Raw genomic sequence first — 21,578 nt, forward strand, 5'->3', positions numbered from 1 at the left:
TAGTTGAGGCTTAGGAATTCTGTATATGGTTCTTAGTTGGGGTTTTTATTGCGTTTTTTGTGTCTTTTTTTTGTGTTTTTGTGTCTTTTTTGTGTCTTTTTTGCTGTTTTTTTGCGTTTTTTCTGCGTTATTTCGCTTTTTTGTGTCTTTTTGTGTATGTGCGTTTTTTTGCGTTTTTTTTTAGTTTTTTTTTGCGTTTTTTTGGCGTTTGTTCTGCTTTTTTGGGGGTTTTTTTGGGGTTTTTTTGCGTTTTTTTTTGCGTTTTTTTTTGCGTTTATTTGCGATTTTTGGAGGTTTTTTGCGTTTTTTGTCGGGTTTTTTTGCGTTTTTTCTGCTTTTTTCTGCTTTTTTTGTGTCTTTTTGTGTCCTTGTGCGTTTTTTCCTTTTTCTTTTCGTTTTTTGTGCTTTTTTTTTGTGTTTTTTTTGCGTTTTTTTGCTTTCTTGTGTCTTTTTGTGTCTGTGCGTTTTTTTTGCTTTTTTTTGGCGTTTGTTCTGCTTTTTTGGGGTTTTTTTTGCGTTTTTTTGGGTTTTTTTTGCGTTTTTTTGCGTTTTTTTTGCGTTTATTTGCGATTTTTGGAGGTTTTTTTGCGTTTTTTGTCGGGTTTTTTTGCGTATTTTTGCGTTTTTTCTGCTTTTTTTGTGTCTTTTTGTGTCTTTTTGTGTCCTTGTGCGTTTTTTTTCCGTTTTTTTTTTTTGTTTTTTGTGCTTTTTTTTGGTGTTTTTTTGCTTTTTTTTGCTTTTTTTTGCGTTTTTTCTGCGTTTTTTGTAAAAGTTGGACTGTTTAACTGTGGAAGTGAGGGGAGAGAGAGGTAGCTCAGTCCATAGGTGACTTGGCTGGGAACCGGAGGGTCGAGTCCCTGTGCGGACCATGAATGGAGCGTGGACTGGTGGCTGGAGAGGTGCCAGTTCATCTCCTGGGCACTGCCGAGGTGCTGTTGAGCAAAGCACCAAACACCCAACTGCTCGGGCGCCGATCCATTGGCAGCCCCCGAGATCTGACATCTCTCCATTAATGCATGTATATAGGTCCTGTCTGTGCATGTGTTTGTGTGTGTGTGTGTGTGTGTGTGTGTGTGTATGTGTGTGTGTAACATGAATAACAATAATAGAGTGAAAATTGAATTTTCCCCATTGCGGGACAAATAAAGGAATTCTTCTTCTTCTTCTTCTTATCTCTGATGTCTGATTTTAATTGTATTGTTGGGTCACTCCAAGTCCTGTGTACTCAGGAGTCAGAGAATAACACTTCATGTACATTTATCATAAACATAATAACAAAAAAAAATCTATTTGTCACATTTGTTCATTCAATTCCTGATGCGTTTCACCAGAAACTGTTGCCTGGATGACATGGCATTTTGATTTGAAAGGGCAGTGCAGTGACTTTTGAAAGGTAAAGAGAAGGCAAGGAACAAACTTGGAGCCGTAAATCCACTGACTTGACTGACCAGACTACTGTACTTGTGAGGACAGGATAGCAGTTTACTAAGCACGCACTCACACTGTCCTTCCGCACCGGGCCAAAACAGGTTTTTCGGGTAAAGCCTAGTGCGTTTGACCAGTGTGAGTGCAACCGCTCCGTGCATAGCTGCGGCCAGCTGGCCGTCCACGGCCCGTCTGTGAGAGGTGGGCTTTTGTAGAGCGCGTTTGCACATGTACAATAACAAGCCTGCGCACGTGTACGAGCACGATGCCTACGGCGGTTCTGAGGTCATTTCAAGGAGGGACCATGCGCGGACATTTAAAACAATGGCAGCGAAAGGTTCACGTTGGTGTGATGCGGAGGTGGAGTGTTTACTGCAGATTTGGTCGATGAAAATATTCAAAAACAGTCGACAAGACGCACAAAAACTCAGAGGTCTATGGAAAGATTTGGAAATAAAGCCACGCATCGAGATGACGATCAATGCCTGTTACGGCGTGATGACGTATGGACAGCACGAAGCATTTGCGCGAGGCCCAGGTAGTGTGAGTACAAACGGGCCTGGAGGGGGGGACAAGGACCCTAAAGCACGGGGCGCGGTGCGAAAGGACAGTGTGAGTGCGCCCTAAATACACATATATAAACATTCACTTATATTCACACCAAGCGTACTCTACTACTGTGTACTCGTGCACCCACCCACACAACACGAATAATAATAATAATAGTGAAATCCAGTAAGGTACAACATAAATATACATCATCGTATGGATAGAAGGGGCATCATTAAAGGACAAAGGAAATTATTATTAGCTTAAGTTGCTTTTAAAGAACCTTTACAACCTTTAAACTCTTGTGTTACATTCCTACCCCAACAGATATGGGTGCAACAAACATGTAATATTTACTCTATACACACACAGGTGGGAAAAGCTGATTCTATCCATCACTTCTACCTTGACTAAAGGGAGCCAATCCAATGCAGCACTGCGCGTGTGCACTCTATGTGTCTGTGTATTGATATTGTTGAAGTGATATTACTGTGTGGTTGCCTGGCAGACGAATGCGTCTTATTACGTTCTTCAATATGTTTGTGTGTGTGTGTGTGTGTGTGTGTGTAAGTAATCTAGCCAGTTCCCTAACCAGGTCTTCCCGCAGTGAACCTCCTGATTACATTTCTTATTCACACCAAGCATGCGCGTGTACTCGCGCACCCGCCCACACAAACACACTCAAACACAAACCACTCACTGCCCACTTCTCCAAATTCATAAAGCTTTACTTTCCCAGTGCCTTGCTGCTCTGTAAAGTTATTTGTTAAGGGATTTAAAATTCTCTTTTTAAAGTAAAGTTGACTTGAATCAAGTTGACACACAGTTGATAAGTGGTGTTTGTTACCCAGAGACTCTTCTCACCATGACAACTGTCTCCATGGGAGAAGGGGAGTTAAAATGTGCGAAAAATGTGATTTCACATACAAGTGCACTAAGACCTATTCATGCAAAACACACACACACACACACACACACACAAACATATTGAAGAATGCTATCACAGTGAAATATCACTCACACAGTCTCTCACACATTCACAAGCAAACAATTACTATTGCGGACACAACAGTCATTTCACACGTTGCCTCCAGCTGTGAGGTCAGAGAAGCAATCTGTTGATGTGAGAAAACCTGATGGATGTGTCTTCCATGTTAACACACACTGTCTCTCTCTATCTCTCACACACACACACACACACACACACGCACACATCTAAAATAACTGGGTCAACTCGGTGCAACAAACGCTCCAGTTCATACTGCCACGTGAGACCAGCTGTTTTCACAAATACTGTTGAGAATTTGAGATATGGCTTTTATTTTTCAAAGCTGTCGACATCAAAAGGCAACAGAAGCCTAAACTGAGCCTTTCAGCCACTGAGGTACCTTTGAGCACAGCATTTAACCCTCTGCGGCTGCGATGCATCTCTACAGAGTAGTTTAGAATATTATGGTGTCAGCGTACACTCAACGAATGAAAGGTTCAAAATACAGTATGTGTCTCAGAACAGTGTGATTTCAGCAGCAGGTAAAACACGTTTTACAGATATGTATCAACAGTAAAGTGAACTGTTAAAATATAACTTTTATACACACTGTTGTGCTCGTCTTTGTCTCATGACTTAGCTTTTCTTACAACATTAAGCACCATTGAGCTTTCAATCGTAATACTCCAGAACAAGTGCGCACGCTCGTGCTCGTACATGTGCAAACGTGCTTTACAAAAGCCCACCTCTCCCAAACGGGCCGTGGACGGCAAGCGTGCCGCAGCTAGACGCGTAGCGGTTGCACTCACACTGGTCAAAGGAACTAGGCTGAATATAAAAATAGAAAACATGCATTCACTGTATAATTGTCTCAAATATTTTTGTGCGTCTTGTCGACTGTTTTTGAATCTTTTCCTCGACCAAATCTGCAGTAAACACTCCACCTCCGCATCACACCAACGTGAACCTTTCACCGCCATTGTTTTAAATGTCCGCGCATGGTCCCTCCTTCTTTTTTCTATGTCCCAACAGGCGCACAGGAAATGACCTCAGAAGAAGAAGAATTCCTTTATTAATCCCGCGAATGGGGAAATTCAATTTTCACACTATTATTATTATTATTCATGTTACACACACAGGCCCGGAATACACACACATGCACAGACAGGACCTATATACATGCAATTAATGGAGAGATGTTAGAGCGAGGGGGCTGCCAGTGACCGGCGCCCCGAGCAGTTGGGGGTTCGGTGCCTTGCTCAACAGCACCGAGGCAGTGCCCAGGAGATGAACTGGCAACTCTGCAGCCACCAGTCCACACTCCATTCACGGTCCACACAGGGACTCGAACTAGAGACCCTCCGGTTCCCAGCCCAGTCACCTATGGACTGAGCTACTACCGCCATAGGCCTCGTGCTCAGACACGTGCGCACGCTCGTGCTCGTACATGTACAACCATGCTTTTCTAAAGCCCACCTCTCTCAAACGGACCATGGAAGGCCAGTTAGCCGCAGCTAGGTGCGGAGCGGTTGCACTCACACTGGTCAAACGAACTAGGCTTTACCCGTAAAACCTGTTTTGGCACGGTACGGAAGGACAGTGGGAGTGCGCCCTAAAACTACATAGAGTCTTTTCTCCGGGCTGCATTTAAAAAGGGCTAAAATTGAGAGTATACCCGCTTCTCCAGAGACCACTGCACCACTGGATAGAAGCACAAATGCACTACCGTGACAATGTGACACGCTATAAAGATTAGAAAGCACATATGTAACTCCACGCAGATGACACACTGTGTAGAAGAGGACTGAGCGATTTATTTCTCAGATGTGAGTGAGAGGTTTCTTCAGGTGGGCCGGTTAACACACACACACACACACACACACACACACACACACACACACACACACACACACACACACACACACACACACACACTAAATACAAGAGGTGGCCAGGGGGGGTTTCGGAGTCCCTTTACGGGATCGAAAACTGGTTTCAAAGAGAGTGGGATGCCAGTTAAAGACGAGAAAATACCACACACACACACACACACACACACACACACACACACACACGTCCCATCTTCATACTTAGGATTCTTTTAAAGGCTGTCATTTCTTTCCCATTAGTAGCAGCAGGTTTCTTTATATGTTTGAGAAACAAAGTCTGTTTTTCTCTCACTTTCATCACAGTGGGGATGAGAGGGAAGATGAAAAATTGATTATTGATATTGCGAAGATTTTATAACTCTTGGTAAATCATTTTAAATTGAGGAAAATGAGTAAGAGCGCACTCCCACTGTGCCTCCGTCCCGTGCCCCGTGCTTTAGGGTCCTTGTCCCCCCCTCCAGGCCCGTTTGTACTCACACTACCTGGGCCTCGGCGAATGCTTCTTGCTGCCTATACGTCATCACGCCGTAACACGTCACACGCATTGATGACGTCATGGTGATGCGTGGCTTTGTTTCCAGATCTTTCCGTAGACCCTCAGAGTTTTTGTGCGTCTTGTCGACTGTTTTTGAATCTTTTCATCGACCAAATCTGCAGTAAACACTCCACCTCCGCATCACACCAACGTGAACCTTTCGCCGCCATTGTTGTTGTTGTTAAATGTTCGCGCATGGTCCCTCCTTATATTTTCTATGTCCCAACAGGCGCACAGGAAATTACCTCAGAACCGCCGTAGGCCTCGTGCTCGTACATGTGCCCATGCTCGTGTTCGTACATGTGCAAACGCGCTCTACAAAAGCCCACCTCTCTCAAACGGGCCGTGGATGGCAAGCTGGCCGCAGCTAGGTGCGGAGCGGTTGCACTCACACTGGTCAAACGCACAAGGCTTGACACGAAAAACCTGTTTTGGCCCGGTGCGGAAGGAAAGTGTGAGTGCGCCCTAAGAGAAGCAGAGAATTGTGGAAGGGAGAAAAGAAAGGGAAGTAAGAGAGAAAGGACAGATGGCAGTGAGGAAGGAGAGGAAGTAGGGAAGGAGTGAGGAAAGAGACGCTACAGGAGCATCAGCTGTGGTGCAGACGTGACTCGAGCCGGATGACAAAATACACTGTTGTTTGGTAAAATGGCTCATCTTCATCTTCATCATCATCATCATCATCATCATGAAAAGCATGGCAAAGGTATTCACTGGAGCTAGACACACAAACATCACTTTGGTCCTCGGCCCATTTCACACATTTAGTACACCCAATTCCCCCTGAGGTCTCTCTCTCACACACACACACACACACACACACATACACACACACACACACACACACACACACACACACACACACACACACACACACACACACACACACACACACACACATGCCAGTGCTGGAACCCATCTGTTCTGTGTCCTGAATGGGTAATGGCCCTGCATCATCATTATCATCATCATCACACACACATACAAACACACGCACACACACACACACACACACACACACACTCATATACGTAACTCTCCTGTATACATGTTACCAAAGCTGCCCGAATCCACTTGTCTTCTTCATGCCCTGATTTTCCTGCTTGTTTGATTTTCTGTCAACACCCATTAATTTACCTTTCTTTCCATCTCTATCTATCTGACCTATATCATCCCATCCACCCCTCCACAGCATCCATTTCTCTTTCTCTCTGAAACCTGTTTCACCTCGCCCTTCCTTCATTACCGCCTTTGTCCATGTTTTACTTATTTATTTCCTTCTGATGTGTTTTCACATTTATAGCATGGAGGCCCATTTACGCCAGTTACAGGGAAAACATGAAATGAAAACTTATAATAAGAAGCTCTCAAACTATAAAAAGTAAGTATAAGAAGCAGTATCTTAAAAAAATGACCTTCTTATCTTGAAACATTGACTAAGGGCGCACTCCCACTGTGCCTCCGTCCCGTGCCCCGTGCTTTAGGGTCCTTGTCCCCCCCTCCAGGCCCGTTTGTACTCACACTACCTGGGCCTCGGAGAATGCTTCTTGCTGCCTATACGTCATCACGCCGTAACACGTCACACGCATTGATGACGTCATGGCGATGCGTGGCTTTGTTTCCAGATCTTTCCATAGACCTCGGAGTTTTTGTGCGTCTTGTCGACTGTTTTTGAATCTTTTCATCGACCAAATCTGCAGTAAACACTCCACCTCCGCATCACACCAACGTGAACCTTTCGCCGCCATTGTTGTTGTTTTAAATGTCCGCGCATGGTCCCTCCTTCTTTTTTCTACGTCCCAACAGGCGCACAGGAAATGACCTCAGAACTGCCGTAGCCGCCGTAGGCGTCGTGCTCGTACACGTGCGCACGCTCGTGCTCGCACATTTACAAATGGCAACTCTGTTTGAAGAAGCGAACGGGAGCTTGGGACTTAGCACTGCTCCCAATGAGCTTATTGACCTCATCCTGTACCCTACACTGTGCAATATGTCTTTTGTCTATTAAGGTAACTTCTGTTTTTGCACTATTTGGTCATATTTACTCATATTTATCTATTCAATATATATATATACATATAATTACAAAACAAACAAAACAAGATCAACTTCACTATATCACGTGAATATGTATATATGTCTATTTCTATTTCTTCCCTTTTTAAATTTAACTTTATTGCTTATTTTTGCTGTATTTTTACCTTATTTTGTAATATTCTGTTGCTGCTGTGATGAACGAATTTCCCCGTCTGCGGGACATTAAAGGTTTTCTGATTGGTGATTACAGCACCAACACTGAGGGGATGAAAGTTCAATTCCCGCCCAGGGCAGCGTGTCTAAAGCCGTCCTTTATGCATAAAAATACCGTATTATGTACATCTCTATCAAAAGGGGGAAATATCCTCAGAACTCTGTTATCTACATAACAAACTTTTTTACAAAACAAGGGCGTTCGGAGATTCAGACATGAAAGCGGTTTGTGCAACAAAGCAGAAAGGAGCACAGACTAAATCACTCTTTAATAGATCAATTACGTCCCCAGATTTTCTGTTGAAACGTGACGTTGATGCAAGATGCTCACAGCGTTCGATGTGCTCAAATGGCTCCCTGGGGTCTCTGCTCAAAGCGTGCTGGTTTTTGTCTGTGTAGCTCTTAAATCTCTGTTTCATTCTCCTTATCGGATGTTTTGTGTCTGTTGTGTTTTGGATTAAGATGTCCTCTGAGCTCCGAGCAAGGATTTTTTTTTGCGGCTCTTTAAGCATCTGAGAAATCGCTTTACATTTGTAATTTTGACTGGGTTTTTGAAATACAGCAACAGATGTGATTTGATGGCATGGTGAGACAGTGTGTGTCCACATGTGGCCTGGAAATGTCTATCACACAGCTCCTGTGGATAGGTTTCTATTTTTTTTTTACTTCATCTTACTTTTCTGTTAACTTTTCTAATACACTTTCTCTTCTTTCAGGCACTTTAATGAGTATTTATAAACTAAAGTGCTGTGTTGAGAATAGTAAATCCATGCTTAGTGCAGGACAGTCTGAATAGGATCACATGCAGGAAGATATCTCATCTCATCTCATCTTCAGCCTCTTATCCGGGGTCCGGTCTCAGGGGCAGCAGCTTTGCAGGGGACCCCAAACTTCCCTTTCCCGGGCCACACTAACCACCTCAACTGGCTCCTTTCAACGCAAAGGAGCAGCGGCAGTTCCTCACGGAGGGCTGAACTTCTCCCCCTCTCTCAATGCTGTTAAAATGATGTAATTTAAAATAAATGTTTCTTTAGTTGTCGTTGTCGTTAACCCACAGCAGCGGCATCTTCTGAACCTTAAATAATGCGCGTGTGGGGGTTGAGGAAGTGACGTCGCCCAGACGCGAGACTGGGAGAGAAACTTCAAAATAATAATAATAATAACGTGACTAAACGTGTTGCCTCACAGCCAGAGGGTTCCTGGTTTGAATCCCGGCTGGGGCCTTTCTATGTGGAGTTTGCATGTTCTCCCCATGTTCTTTTGTAGAGCGTGTTTGCACGTGTACAAGCACGAGGCCTACGGCGGTTCTGAGGTAATTTCCTGTGCGCCTGTTGTGACATAGAAAAAATAAGGAGGGACCATGCGCGACATTTAAAACAATGGCGGCGAAAGGTTCACCTTAGTGTGATGCGGAGGTGGAGTGTTTACTGCAGATTTGGTCGATGAAAATATTCAAAAACAGTCGACAAGACGCACAAAAACTCAGAGGTCTACGGAAAGATCTGGAAACAAAGCCACGCATCACCATGACGTCATCAAGGCGTGTGACTTGTTACGGCGTGATGACTTATAGGCAGCAAGAAGCATTCGCCAAGGCCCAGGTGGTGTGAGTACAAACGGGCCTGGAGGGGGGGGACAAGGACCCTAAAGCACAGGGCACGGTACAGCCGGGCAGTGTGAGTGCGCCCTTAGTGGGCAGGGCTTGAAACCAGGAGTACCTCACCAGTCTCCTGGAGGTCACAAGAGCAGGCCTTCTCCTTCTCTCACTCTATCTCTCTCTCTCTCTCTCACCAGAAGGACCTGGCTTTCATCCGGCTCTGTTGTGTTGTTTTGTTGGCTTCTGCCTGGTTTTTACACTCTACAAATGCTCCGCACACATCACTCACATGCACCCATCGCAAGACACATTGATAACTACGTTCACACCTCATGTCGTCATTCTGATTTGAGCACTTTACTTTCATAAATATTGTTATCCCTTACGTTTATACGCGTCTCACAGTCTTTTGTCGAGGCTTCTTGAGTCAGTCATGACTATAGATTGCCACTAAAATCCAGATTAGAGGCAAAAAAATAATTTAGTTTTCAAAGATGTGAACTGATAGAAGCACCGATGCGTCGTGGAGGCCCAAGAGATATCAGATAAAATATCTGGACCTGTCTGTTTGTCCAAATCTTGTTTCGTGAGTATTGTTTTCACTGGTAACGACAGCAGCGATGACCTAAAACCAATGAGACCACTAGATACGGGGTGAGGCAAACACCATGGGGAGGAGCTGTAACATCTTTCAATATCATTGCAAATCTATTTATTCATCTCCAACTCTGCAGAAAAGACAATCCTTTCTTCCTTGGTTTGTGTAGTGTGTGTGAGTGCCATGCTTTATGATTGATGAGTGGAGCAGCTCAGATGCCACTAACAACAAAGTGTTTGTGCTGGGAAGCTCCCTGAAGCTGCATGTTGCTAAAAAACAAGCATCTGAGCTAAACCAAACTGTATTCCCCTTACACATAGGAATGTTAATTACGCTCACAGGTGGGTATGAAGATGCTGAGGAGGACATATGTTGTAACCACAGAGGTTTATTATGAATGAGTTAAGGGACCCTGAAGTGAAACTATCTGGATCAGATACAGGAACACGGTGTTGGCTGGCTGAAGCAATCTGCACTCTTGCACACTCTCACATTAGTTCTTACACTGTGAGTCGGGTGACGTGTGTGTGTATTTGTGTATCCACTCAAGTCTCCTTATTAATAAACTGACTAGTTAACAATCAACAAGCTGTTACTTTGCAATTAAGACCCTGTCAATCATGCACGTACAGCAGTGCATCATCAAAATGCATGCTGACACAACTGCAAACAACAAAAGGTCTTTATTTCCCTAAAAAAGAAACAATATGAGTGTTTTCCTATCTGCATCCTCTGTAAGTGTAATGAAAGGCAATACCAATCAACCTATTTAATCATTCAGGTAGGACCCCCGAAGAGATAGACACACGTGGCCACACATACCTACACACCGATCAGTATGAAGGAAGGGATGGATGATGTCTCTCTCTCTCTCACACACACACACACACCTGCAGGCCATCGTGAAGCTGCTATAATTCTTTCCTTATTAGGCGTTAAAGACAGGAAGAGTAGCCTTATGGATCCGGCCTTTAGGGAAAACCTTTTTCCCCTCATAGATAGGTAATCAATAGTAAGCCTATAAGTGACAGACACAACCATAGACATGTAAACCCCGTACAGTAAATCCTTGTGCTAGATTTGACCTGTGGGAACTCTAAAGCCCAAAAGCCCCTTGCCGTGCGGGTCACGGTTGGGTTGACCTATAGGAGATCGAAGACTGAGCATGTGACTGCTGACACTAGAGACAAAGGATGGGGAGGTAGTCTTCTTCTGCTTTGTTCTGCCCCCAGGAGTCTAATCTGTCAAGGAAACAACATGCAGCTATTGGAGAGTGTGCGTGCGAGCCCGAGGTGTCACTATGTATCAAGAAAGAGAGGGTTAAAGGGACGAAGGACAAAATAAATAAACAGTGAGGGAAGAGAGAGTGACTGATGGAGAAAACAAAGAGGAGAGAAAACTTAAACCATCAAAATGCGGACGAATTGAAAGAGCAGATAAAGAACAAAATGGATAAATATAAAAGCAACCAAGAGGATGAAGACAAAGCAAACAATAAAGGAGATGAAACAAAAGGGAAACATTTATTCTTTTATGCTGCTGTTTGTTTTTCTTTGTCCAGAACTGCTATGCACACACACACGCACATGCGCCTGTACTCACACACACACACACGCACATGCGCCTGTACTCACACACACAAAGAATTACTTTATTTATCCCGCAACGGGGAAATTTAATTTTTTCACTCTTATTAATCATGTTACACACACACACACGCACACACGGGACCTATATATATTCAATTAAGAAGCGAGGGGGCTGCCAGTGACCGGCGCCCCGAGTAGTTGGGGGCTCGGTACCTTGCTCAACAGCACCGAGACAGTGCCCAGAAGATGAACTAGCACCTCTCCAGCCACCAGTCCAAGCTCCATACATGGTCCACACAGGGACTTGAATCAGCGACCCTATGGTTCCCAGCCAAGTCACCTATGGACTGAGCTACTGCCGCCCCATGCCGCCTTTAATCACTGTTCACACATATACCTATGAAAAGTAATTCACTCTTATCCGTATATATAATCAATTTATTTATTACTGTAGAAATTACGTCCGGAGAGAAAAGGGCGACATTGACGTCTACGTCGTCAGCCAGTGCGTTACTGGTGGCCTCTGGCGAGGGACAACAGATGGAAATTTATGATTATACCATGTTAACAAGAAAAAGCATAAACCGTAAGAGCAAAGTCACACTGTGCTCCAACGCAGAGTCATAACAGACATCAGAAGCTGATTTTAATTCATCACACAGTCAAAACTTTTTGGCCTTTTCAGGAAACTTTAGTAAAACAGCTGAAGTTCAGTGGTTTCTCGCTATAACGCAGACAACCCCCGCGGGGCTGATGCGCTGCTGTAGCGTGTCTGTGACAAGTGTAATTATGTGATCTTTCCCCGCGTCTCTGGATTGCACAGATATTTACCAGTGGATAATGGTGTGTGTGTGTATGGAGTGAAATAGTAAACTTTAATATGGCTAGAGGAGGGGGCAGTGTGTCTGTGTGAGAGCCTGTGCGTGCAATGTGTAAGCTGGTGTGACCTCACACACTCTAGCTTGCATTGCAGATGTAACTGTGTTCGTATGTGTGTAGACGTGTGCTTTCTGCCTCTGTGAGTGTGTGTTGGATGATAGATGGCTCTCACAGAGTGTAAAGTGGATGTGAAAAATGGTAATAAAGTTTAATATTGTTCCCTGCAACGCAGATTTATGACTCAGTGAATTAAACATCCGTTTCTCATTGGCACTTTGATTTACCAACACACACACAAGCACACACACACACACACACACACACACACTTTAGTTCACGCATGCACGGACACAAAAAGTGTTCGCATATTAGCCGACGTGCACACAAGAGCTCACACACACACAAATGCACAAATGGCACATACACAGTCCCAAATTAATGCACAAAAAATACAAGGGCACACAATCGAACACACACACACACACACACACACACACACACACACACAGCAATTTGGTTTCCATATATCACAGGGCTTACGATTGGTCTCCACTATTCCCTGATCTCCTCCCTGTAGCACTGAACCTGTGGGTAATTGGCTTTTTAATGACTTCAGCATTTCCACACATTTCCCTTCTTGGTTATTTTCCTTCTCAAGCCTCATTTAGAGAGAGAGAGAGAGAGAGAGAGAGAGAGAGAGAGAGAGAGAGAGAGAGAGAGAGAGAGAGAGAGAGAGAGAGAGAGAGAGAGAGAGAGAGAGAGAGAGAGAGAGAGAGAGAGAGAGAGAGAGAGAGAGACAGGTGAGAAAGTAGATGAAAGCACAAAAGCAGGAAAGACAATCTGCGGAGACTTGATATCCATTCATGTTATTCATGCAAATTAAACATATCAAATTACAAAAGCAAAAAGGGGAAATAGAAATTTCCTCCGTGTGGGGAAATGTTTTTTAATTGATTCAATTAAAAGCAAAGTAAAAACATTTGGAGAGTAAATAATGACGTCGGCTCAGGAGGATCGGCCTGATGAATGAGGCAATATCACAAAAAACAATTCAAAGATGATGATGTCTGTAAAATGCCCGTCCACCATGACCTTCAGAAATTTCACGACTGCTATTTCTCTCAAGGAAATTGCTGCATTATGACCATTACTCTTTATGTTCTTAGGTTTATGTCTTTGTATGGCAGTGGAAAAAATAGTCAAACCCTGCAAACTCTTCAACAACAATCATTTATTGAAAACTTTCATATAACTTATGCTTATATATGTGTGTGTTTAGTCTGAGTTTAGTTCATGGGTGTCAAAGTCAAGGCCCGCGGGCCAGATCCGGCCCGCAATTGAATGATCTTGGCCCCCGGGATGATATTTGATTAGTATTAGAACCGGCCCGCACGCAGCAGCGACCTGCTGGTGTTTTTCACGCACCAAAAATACATTACCCACAATGCAACAGTAGCCCACAAACTCACTGCAGCACCGCAAGTGGGCCGCCCCGTCTTCATTATTCGTCAGCATTCAGGGCAGATGTCAACTTTCAGCCCAATTACTGACAGAGCCGTACAAAAATATTGGATTATTCATTTATTTTTTAAATAAAATACAGTACACTGTGTTAAGTCTTGGTTCAATAGGTCATATGCATCATTTTAATCTGTTTTAATAAACATTGAACCTGTCCGGCCCTCGGCTTGTAGCAAATTTGTTTTTTTGGCCCTCTGATGTATATGACTTTGACATCCATGGGTTAGTTAATCTGAATCTGAATGTCCATCCACCCCAATCTCCGCCATATGTGAACTTTGTGACTCTTTACACTACTACTAGTGTCTGATATGCAAAGGGTGTGTTTGCATTGGAGTTAGTTGAAAACGCAAAGGGTGCCTTGTGTGTCAGTATCAGATGCTTAGGGCCACTAATTAAACGGTCATGTTTGGGATTGAGAACAGGTCGACGTCTCCAACTGTAACTGTATTCGGTTGGTGTCTTTTTGTGTCACACTAATTAATGATGTGTGTATCTCTTAATGTGCACTGACATACAGCATACGTTTGTCTAATTGTGTTTGTGTCGCTGTGATTGAGTGCTTTCATTCATTTGCATGCATTTTAAAAGGCTGTGTGACTGTGTGTTTGTGCATACACACAACGGGATGTGCATTTTGCCTTTAAGCCATGTGGTTTTGAATGTATCTGAGAGGTATACCAAAGAGGTGTGTTTGAAAATTCTGTTTCAGACAAATGAAGGGAGAGAGACACACACACACACAGAGAGAGAGACACACAGACACACACACACCAAGAGACATAGAGAGATTCCCAGTACAGGAAACAAAAAAGTGCTTTGAAGTAACTTTGTTGCAGGTGTACCAGCCAGTCACCAGTCAACACACATACTTTCAAACTAAAAACATTAACTTTGTTTCACCCCTGGCCCAGTCACTTACACGTGAACACTCTTTTAAACATTATTAAACATAACAATGTTAATTATAATGGCAATTCAATGTTGCAAAATCAAGAGTTGTAGCTATCTGTGAGCAGGCCTCTGGGTAATACGTACCCTCTAGCCCTGCAGGCTAATAACCCAACAGCATGCTAGCAGGCATGTGAAATATCGTTATTGAATAATGTATTTTCATTATTGGTTTATAATCATTAGAGTATGAGTGTTTACAGAACAACTCAGCCTGGGTAATGAGTTAAAATGTGTTGTATTCGATTTTGGTGACTCAGTTATGGAATAAATGGCAGTACAAGGAATCATTGAGCCATGATGAGTATTTGAAATAACTTTGATTAGTCGTAGTATAATAAGCAAATACAGAAACTCTGACGTTGAATCCCTTTGCACAATAAGTATCGCTCTGCATCTGAGAATGATTTATTTTATCTCTCATCTCATCTTCAACCTCTTATCCGGGGTGGGGTCGCGGGGGCAGCAGCTTGAACAGGGGACCCCAAACTTCCCTTTCCCGGGCCACATTAACCAGCTCTAACTGGGGGATCCTGAGGCGTTCCCAGGCCAGTGTGGAGATCTAATCTCTCCACCTGGTCCTGGGTCTTCACCGAGGCCTCCTCCCAGCTGGACGTGCCTGGAACACCTCCCTAAGGAGGTGCCCAGGGTTCATCCTTACTAGATGATCCTGAACCACCTCAACTGGCTCCTTTCAACGCAAAGGAGCAGCGGCTCTACTCCGCGTTCCTCACGGATGCTGAACTTCTCCCCCTCTCTCTAAGGGAGACTCCAGCCCCCCTCCTGAGGAAACACATTTCGGCCACTTGTACCCGCGACCTCGTTCTTTGGGTCCTGACCCAGCTTTCATGACCATAGGTGAGGGTAGGAACCAAGATTGACCAGTAGATCGAGAGCTTTGCCTTCCTCAGCTCTCTACTCGTCACAACGGTGCGGTAGAGCGACTGCAGCACCGCCCCCGCTGCTCCGATTCTCCGGCCAAACTCACGCTCCATCGTCACCTCACTTGTGAACATGATCCCGAGGTACTTGAACTCCTTCACTTGGGGTAAGGACTTATTCCCTACCCGGAGTAAGCAATCCACCAGTTTCCTTTCTTTTGTCTCTATGTATGTTGACAGTTTGAAATAAAGATACGTGTCTGATAAAAAAAATCAGCTAGCTAAAACCAGATACAAATTGAGTGGTCTGCTGGATCCAGTGCAATGTGTCTATAACTTCGATCTTGTCATACTTGATGACGGTTTTATAAAAGTAATAGCTCACTTAAGAATGTGCTGAACAACACCCATTATCTGTGATATGATCAACTCCTACTTCTGCATATCGTGAGCCATTTTATTTGGATATCTAATCAGTGATGATGGTAAATGTAGTCGATTGATGCAATAAATTCCCCGGTGGAGAAAGCTAAATTCTCCTGCTCGTAGAGTGAAGTGCCAGCAACACCTACATGTACCAGGATGCACTGGGCGTGAATTACAGCCACCCAACGTAAACATAGTGTAGCTGAGTTGCGGCAATGCTTGTGCAGGTAATGAAATAACAAAAACAGAGGCTTCGTAGTCCGAACAACTGAGAACCAAAACGGCAACAACAGCAGCGCATTACAGCTTCATTACTTCTTTCCAGTAGCTCACACGCAATGCATCACAGTACATGTGGGCATTGCTGGACAGCTCATTAAGCCTCAGATGACTTACACATTTCCACACACTTGAATCTAAAGCACTATACTGTAATCTTTTATGAAGGTTGTTTAAAAAGGCCTGGAGATGAAAATGAATCATGGGTCTGGCAGTTTAGGGCCTTGATGCACTTATTATGGTCAGGTTCATCTCTATAGGTCAGGGGTACCCAATTCCGGTCCTGGAGGGCCACTGCCCTGCATGTTTTAGGTTTCTCTCTGCTCTAACACACCTTAATCTCATCATGTGCTCGTTATCAAACAGCTGAAGCTTGTGACAGGTTTGAAAATTGAAGAATCATGTGTTAGCGTGTGTATTAGTAATGATTAATGAGAGTGTGATAATAAGACGCAATAAGTATAATCATATAAGAGTTTGTTATTGTTATTATTTGACCAGGCTCAAGCTTTTCTCTGCTTTCTGCAAAGCACACAAACTTTTGGCAGTCAGTCAAGGTCACAAAGACAATGAAATAACCAGCTTGCACAAACGCACCTGGCAACTAGTTGAGATTAGAGAATTGCCGTTCGCAAACAACCAAAAGAAGGAGGCAGGAACAACCATATAGGGAGGCAGGCTGTAGGGAGGATGAGAGTATGTGCTTCGTTCACAGATAAAGAAGAAGAGTCATTCGGAACAGATGATACCCCGACGCGCGGGGAGGAAGATGGGGGAGTCGGGACGGCTGCTTCTAAAATACACATATGCACGCACAAGCGGACACATAACCACGCCTTTGCAACAAATACTGGAGTAGTTAGAATAGATACCAGAACTTCTTGGCTCTGATCCTGGGTACTGTGTTGCACACAGTTACTCTAGATAGAGAATAGAACATTTCTCCAGACGTCTGTATCATCTGATGTCCTCCTGCTAATAAATGCCTGCTGTTGCACTAAACTACCAACGACTCTGCTGACTCCAGGAAGCCTCCTGTAGAATTTGAATTACGCAATATATATACTCTGTGAGGTCCTTTGGATTTGACTAAAGTATTGTGTGTAAAATTCCTACAAAATCTTGTGGGTAAAGCAGGGAGAAACCGAAAACATGCGGGACAACGGCCCTTCCAGGACCGGAATTGGGCACCCCTGCTCTGGGTACTGCGTGTGAATGTGTTTAAATACCTGCCGTGACAATTTCATGTTCTCCATCCAACAGCAAGGCCGTAATAGACTAAATGCACAATATGTTTCAATCTTGCCAGGTTTACTGCCTTCACAGATTGCTTTGCACACATCGATATACAATAGGAATAATATGTCTCCATGTCAGTGAGAGTTTGTGCACGCAGTGCCATGTGCATACATGCCCCTTTTTGCGCTTGCCTGCATACATTTGCTTGTGCTCATGTCCATGTGGCCTTTAGTGAGCCTGAGTATGTGTCTATATCTCCCTATAAATGAGATTTGTTGTACTGTGTGTTGTTGATGAAATGTTATATATACTGTATTCATTACCCTTCGCCACGCATCATTAAATGTGTAGGATTATTTCCGAGGCCTTTAGTCGGCCCTACATTTGTGAAAAGGTGCATTTCACAAGGCTGAGTCATCTGAAGGTGTCTCATTCCGAAATAGACACTTGTTATTGATAGAATAATCTGTGGTTTTGAAATATTGACAAGAATTTCATGCACCAATTGTTTCTCATAACAGAAAGGGTGCTGGAATAAAGTCATTTTTCCTGCATTCATCGGTGGCGGTTAAGTCTCTAACATATGATTGCCCCCACAGTCTCAAAAAAGAGAACACATGTTTTGAAATACTAAAGTTATGATTGAAAATTTCCCTATTTCCTTGATTCATATCAGTGTATTATTATTGTTCTTGTATTCTTTCACATATTGCACACTGTATCTAACTCAAAAACTGTTCAAAAATACAGAAATTAACCATCATCTTTGGAAAAACACTCCTGTAAACAGTTTGGTCATGCTCTATTGCAACTCCAACAAATCCCCCTTGTACACTGCAGTCATTTACAAACTGATGAATTTCTTTTAAAAGACTTTTACAGATCCGGCTGAAGATTAATGCAGCATGCCTGTGTACAAAGACATACACGTGACACAAACTTGCTCTTAGCAGTGCAAATTGAGGCAAAGTCACATCTGCACAAGCTAAAGATGTTTCAGCTGGTGCAAAAAAAAACTGATCTCATCTCAAAATAAATAAGCCTGTGTCATGAACATACAGAGATAACAGAGGAAAGGAGAGGAAGAAATATTGCAGAAAGAACTGGTTATCCCTAAGATCAGCCATAGAAGCTGTCATTCAAACACGGACGCTCTACAAACAGGTGCACGGTGTGTACCTGGATAGAAGCTAGCTACAGCTAACACCTTTACCGTGGTCTAAACACTGCTGTGTCTCAATTTGCGTGCTTCCGTACTTGCATTTTCTATTTGTGTATGAGTTCAGTGCACTATGAGTAATGGGACGCTGCACTCATGGTCAAAGTGTTAAGCTTTGACTGCTGACTGCTCTACTTGTCCCCCTAAATGGCTGCCATATTGGCTTTGTTGTGGAAGAGGAGGTGACACTAAACTTGTGAAAATGGCACCTGAGGAAGATGCAGCGGTTGCTTTGGCGAACCGTACATCGATGGTGTAATCTCCACACTGTGTGAAACGCATCCACAAGCAAAAAACAGTAAAAGCACATTGGTTTTTGAAACAATTGAAGTGGGAAAACAAGCCGCCCGGCAGATACGTTGGGTGTAAAAACGTGGCTCTAATGCTCTGCCCGGTTGTAAGTCCGGTGCAGACAGATGTGCGTCCTCCACAGAGCTGGGTCTGTCTGACGTTCCTGTCTGTTATAGTGAAGGTTTTCAACGCCACCGTACTCTACAGGGAAATTGTTGGGTCTATGTAAATCATAAATAAGTCATAGAGTGTGGTCTTTACCTACTCTGAAAAGTGTCCAGAGATAACTTTTGTTATGATTTGACACTATAAATAAAATTGAAATGAATTGAATTCACCTTTAAAAGGAAGAAGAAGCAATCAAATGTTGCGATCGTCATTTCCTGTAAGTGCATAGCTGCATGCAATCTGAGACCACTGTCCAAATTCATACAGTGCACAAGGTCATATGTTTACCTAAAATCCTGTTTATTTAACAATTCATTCATATTTTATTTGAAAAGTGCTCAATAAGTACATTTCATTGTTATTATTATTATTTTTTTTCATCTTCAACTGGGGGGCTGGAGCCGATCCCAGCTGACATTGGGCGCGAGGCGGGGTCCACCCTGGACAGGACGCCAGTCTATCACAGGACACATAGAGACGAACAGAGACAGACAACCATTCACACCTACGGGTGATTTAGAGTCATCAATGAACCGAACACCTGCACGTCTTTGGACTGTGGGAGGAAACCGGAGAACCCGGAGAAAACCCACGCAGACACGGGGACAACATGCAAACTCCACACAGAAGGGCCCCAGCTGGGATTCAAACCAGGAACCCTCTCCCTGTGAGGCAACAGTGCGAACCACCACACCACCGTGGTGCCTTATTATTATTATTATTATTATTATAATTACACATGTAAGTGTACAAAGGGATCTGAATTGTGACTTTTGTGTTGGTGAATAGAGGCAGACATTCTTTGTGCTTTGCAAAATGTTGGAAAAACATCTAACTGTGATTAATTTCAGATTACAGGTTTGGTGTTGTGGTGAAAATTATTTTGGCTTCTCACAGTAACAACAATATAATTTGGCAAATATTGACTGTGGTTCTGCTAGATCCCACATCCACATGTCCATTCATGTTCATTCAACTCTATTCAAGTATATTTTGCAGTAGAGAAGCCATCTATAAATTATAGGTGATTGTCTATAAAGTAATAAAACATAAGAGATTCATAACTGGCTGTAAACCCCTCACACATCACTGTACATTGTACTCTCTCACAAACTGGTCTTCACTCTCCATGCACAGAACCCCTCACTGGTATCTATTTATCTATAAATCCATTATCGGACTGCTCCCCTCTTATTTGTCAATGTATCTGGCACAGAAACAGTCCGATCGCAGCCTCCGGTCCCTGGACTTCATCTGGTCCCGTCAATCCGTACTGAGCTTGGCAAGAAGGCATTTTCCTACGCTGCGCCTGCGACCTGGAACCAGCTCCAGCAGAGGCTGAAGCTGTCCAGCTTTACTTCTTTAGGGGACTTCAAACTGCTCGTAGGAAGGCTGTTGAGACAGTCTGCGGGGGTCTGCACTTGTACATAACTTAACTTGAACTTAACTTGTTCTTTGCCCTTTGCAGTTTGTACTGTTTGTGTTGTGAGTTGTGTCTCCTGTTTCTCCAGTTAGTCTGTAACATTGTGTTTTGCTGCTGCCGACCTGAACAGGTCTCTCTTGCAAATGAGACCCTGGGTCTCAATGAGATTTTACATCTCATCTCATGTTCATCCGCTTATCCGGGGTCGGGTCGCGGGGGCAGCAGCTTTAGCAGGGGACCCCAAACCTTCCCTTTCCCGAGGCCACATTAACCAGCTCTAACTGGGGGATCCTGAGGCGTTCCCAGGCCAGCGTGGAGATCTAATCTCTCCACCTGGTCCTGGGTCTTCCCAAAGGCCTCCTCCCAGCTGGACGTGCCTGGAAAACCTCCCTTGGGAGGCGCCCAGGGTTCATCCTTACCAGATGATCCTGAACCACCTCAACTGGCTCCTTTCAACACAAAGGAGCAGCGGCTCTACTCCGAGTTCCTCACAGATGCTGAACTTCTCCCCCTCTCTCTAAGGGAGACTCCAGCCCCCCTCCTGAGGAAACACATTTCAGCCGCTTGTACCCGTGACCTGGTTCTTTGGGTCCTGACCCAGCTTTCATGACCACAAGTGAGGGTAGGAACGAAGATTGACTGGTAGATCCAGAGCTTTGCCTTCCGGCTCAGCTCTCTTTTCGTCACAACGGTGCGGTAGAGCGACTGCAGCTCCGCCCCCGCTGCTCCGATTCTCCGGCCAAACTCACGCTCCATCGTCCCCTCACTCGTGAACGTGATCCCGAGGTATGAGATTTTACCTGTATAAATAAAGGTTTTACCTGTATAAATAAAAATAAATAGTTTGTAAAAGAAAATGCTATTAGGATAAAAAATAAAATTCA

At 43.9% G+C, this 21,578-nt stretch overlaps 1 protein-coding gene across 1 annotated transcript in view; it reads right to left on the bottom strand.

The window, feature by feature from the left end:
- The window catches only part of ptprt (protein tyrosine phosphatase receptor type T), a gene marked incomplete at its 3' end in the record, with an annotated part of 451,455 nt that overhangs the window by 337,426 nt on the left and 92,451 nt on the right, over positions 1–21,578 (bottom strand). The window lies entirely within an intron of this gene.

Source organism: Echiichthys vipera, assembly GCF_963691815.1.
Source record: "Echiichthys vipera genome assembly, chromosome: X".
Classification (NCBI taxonomy): domain Eukaryota; kingdom Metazoa; phylum Chordata; class Actinopteri; order Perciformes; family Trachinidae; genus Echiichthys; species Echiichthys vipera.